At 35.6% G+C, this 4,070-nt stretch overlaps 1 pseudogene; it reads left to right on the top strand.

Annotated features, from left to right (window-relative positions):
* Window positions 1–319: 319 nt before the first annotated feature.
* LOC142632656 (pentatricopeptide repeat-containing protein At1g74900, mitochondrial-like) lies at window positions 320–2,193 on the top strand (annotated as a pseudogene).
* Window positions 2,194–4,070: the final 1,877 nt, after the last annotated feature.

Consider the following 4,070-nt stretch of genomic DNA (forward strand, 5'->3'; position numbering starts at 1 on the left):
ATCCTAATGACAGAGAGCTCAAAAATTGTGTGGATAATTCCTATATCATCACCAATAATCCTTAATCACAAAGCTCCCTCTTCCTTCATCTGATAAGCCACTTCTCTAATTCTCTTCACCAAGTTATTTCCCTTTCTTGTGGAATAACCATTGCGACATTCAACTGATGCACAACTGCCATCATTTTCGGTCCCAATCCCATCATTTTCTCTTCAATCTTTTTTTTTTTTTTTGGAATCAAGCCTTGCCCTTTTTAAAAGGGTACACCAAAAAACCTTCAGCTGGTTCCTCAACAAAAACTTAACAAAGTTAAATAAATATGATTTGTAGAGATGCGGTAAATTATCATACTGGAAAAGCACCAACAACTTTGATTCAACTTCCCTGTCATCACCTTCAACGAGTATCTTTAGCACATCATCTACAGAATGGATGCTTCTTGTCACTCCAACCTACTGACCTAGTCAACAAAACCCTCAAGCTCCTCTGGAACTACGAACCCAAATCCCTCCACTTCTTCAAAACCCTATACCACCACCACCATGCCAACTTCACTCACTCCACTGCCTCATTTGACCACTCCATCGACATTGCGGCCTGTATGCGCGATAACAAGGTGGTGTGGGGCCTTATGGCCCGAATGCGCTCTTGCCGCCTTGGCACAAGCCCAAAAACCTTCACCATTATTGCCGAAAGGTTCGCTACTGTAGGTAAACCCAACAGAGCCTTCAAACTCTTCATGTCAATGCACGAACGTGGTTGTTTTCAGAACTTGAATTTGGTTAACACTATTCTTGACATTTTTTACAAATTGAAACGCATTGAATTGGCTCATAACTTCTTTAAGATGTTAAAGAATATGTTTAAGGCTAATTGTGTTAGCTATTAATAGGCCAAAAATGTATTGACCTCTTTGGTAAATTAAATCAATTAATTAAGTCAAATAAATTAATTAGATTCAATTGCATGTAATACACGTAATAGCATAAACAAATCACTAAATAACTACATATAGCTGAAATCAAATTTGAGATTTGTTTACGAATGGGAAAAACCACCAAGGCAAAACCCCACCAGGTGAATTTAAGGTCACGACTTCCGAAAATCCACTATTATCAAAACAAACAGTTACAAGTAAAGGAATCTCAGTACCTTATACCAACCTACAATTGAACCTTTACCCTAATACATAGTTGGACTTGTAATGTAATGACAATCTCTCCTTTCAATGCACGGCTCTAAGTACGTGACTAACCAATCGATGCGCAAATCCTAGTACGCAGCTTACTCCTTTGCACAAATTCCAGAACATAACTAATACACCAATTTGAAAAAGACGTTGGCTGCAAAGTTTTTCAGTTCATCCACACGATAAAGATCAAGAAGCTCCTTGGTTACAAAACCCTTGGCGCAAAGACTCAGTAGCTTCTTCATGAGAAAGATGAACTAGGGCAAATTGTCTCCGGTCATAATTTGAGTGAATAATCACTTTGCATCAAGTTGCATTCTTTTGATAACCCTTAAAATAATTCTTATATATGTCTAGGGTTATGAGAAAAGAAACCCTACACAAATAACTTGGATATGCATGAAAAACAGATCTAGAAATCCAAATTTCGTAATTCTCGATAGATAGGTTATTTGTCGAGCTGTTGTCGAGCATCAAGCTAAGATTCCCTTTTAAACCTCGATAGATACAATCTGTCGAGTTATTTATCGAGCTATTTATCGAGCTTTAAATACAACACTTCTTCACTTGTTTCTTGAACAGATTTGCATGACTTTCACTCTTGACTTGAACAATATGTTGCTTGAAGACTTAAACCATCCTAGATCTACCCAATTATAAGTAAAGTGTGTTTTTTCAAAGGATTAGCTAATTCTACATGACATATGTTCTAAAAAGTTCTACATATGTCCTAACAACTATAATATAATTGTGAATGGGTTTTGTTTGATTAAGCGAACACCTAAGGCATTGGAGGTGTTGAAGGAAGTGGTTGAGAGGGGATTGAATCTGAGCTTAACAACGTATAATATAATACTTAAAGGGTATTTTAAAGGTAGTTAGATTAAGGAAGCTTGGGAATTCTTTTTGCAAATGAAGAAAAGGAAATGTAGATTGATGTTGTTACTTATACTACCTTGGTTCATAGGTTTGGTTATGCGGGCAACATTAAGCGCCCAGAGTAGTTTTGCCTTTTGGTGTTCTCCCAGAGATTCGTGGAAAGTGCGCCTTGGCCTAGCGTAGACCATGGTGAAGGGTGTAAATGGAGTCGTTGATGGAAATATGCATGTACGCAGCGAAAAAATAACGGATCTACTTCAATTGCAATTGATAACATATATTATGTAAATTTCAGAATTCTAGAATAAGAGAGCATACCTTGGTGCAATGAAATTCAAAACCAAAGATTAAAGTACTTGGGAACACTTTTAATCTTCACTCCAATTTCATTTTATGCCTAAGATGTGTGGTCTCTCCATCAGTTTCAAAGGGAGAATGATAGAGTGTCTCACTCTCACATACACACCATTTCATAATAGTGTTCTTACAAAATTCTCTTTCATACATTAAAATTCTGTATGTTTCTCTCCTTATAACTGATTATCTAATTGGGCTAGCCTTTTAGGCCTTTCCAATTGGGCTTTAGTATGTGGCTTGAAGTGGGACCAAAAGGGACCAATAAAACACTAGCTCCAATGGGCCTTGGGCCTTGGGCTTTTCTGTCAACTCTTGACAAGTCCAAAGTTACCATTAACTATATTTATTACCACTATATAAATATAGTTACACTCTATGCCTTATTTATAAATTATATCCTAAGACTTTATTGTACATGCAACTCCTTCATAAAATATTTGTAGTAACACAAAGTCATGAATGTAGACTGTCACATTGTAAATTACTATATTTTATCCTTGAGTACCCGGTTTAATCCTTTAAGTTATTCATCATATATTTATGAAATCCAATTTCATAATATATACTCTAGTAACAATTTACTAAAGTAGGTAGGCCTAGCATTCTAAATAACAAACCCATTAAACTTATCTCAAGGGAATATTTTGTATCTTCGTTAAGAGACTATAGATTCCATCTTGAGAATATATGTTCCATCAACATTAAATGTGGTTGCCCAACACACTGAGGTTTTGACCGTAACTCTAGATCTCACTCCTGATATATCAAGGCAACCTACATCTCATGATCAAGTCTATTATTCTCTCAGGATTAAGAGTTCATGCACAGTCATTAGGAGATTAATAAATCTCACACTGGTCCAGTTTAATATGTTTTGACCCTGAAAACATATCAACATATTAACTAAAAATCTCTATTTCCATAATCAAGACAAATCATCTTAATTGATATGTTATAGTCCTCGCAGATGAAATGCTCAATTTCATCACCAGCTACAAACTAAAATTCTGAGTTTACAAAGAACTTGTAATTTATATTTTCTGTGACTTTTCACATAAATCATATACTATGCATCTTATGGACTATATGATAACGTCCCAATATTCATGTTACCATTATTTTTAGATAATAACAAAACAACTTTATTAAACACAACATTAAGCCATACATAATGTCATACATAATAACATACATAGCATCATACAATAAGATTCAAGGGCACTAATCCTAACAGTCGTTACCTAGATTAGGTATAGGAATCATAAATATAATGCACTTATGAAATAACTAATCTTTATCAAAGCACGTGACTAGAGTTTAGGTAAAGGGTTGGGAAGGTGTTAGGCACCCAACCCCACCCGACCCATAGGTCGGCCTCCACTCATTGTGTTCTAAGTCACACACACTCTAACATGCATCTAAACCAAGCAAACATGGCATATCATCCCTCAAACCTAACATTCATCTATCATGGCATTAAGCATACATCACCAAAGTTAGAAACATCATTAGGCAGATTCAAACACAAAGCATTCAAGCATGGACATACAAACTCATGGTTTTCAATCAAGCATATTAAACAACTTCATATTCAAACACTTAGCATGTTCATGTGATCTATGTATGACTTAACTTACTTACCTCA

Source organism: Castanea sativa, chromosome 4, assembly GCF_040712315.1.
Source record: "Castanea sativa cultivar Marrone di Chiusa Pesio chromosome 4, ASM4071231v1".
Lineage (NCBI taxonomy): Eukaryota > Viridiplantae > Streptophyta > Magnoliopsida > Fagales > Fagaceae > Castanea > Castanea sativa.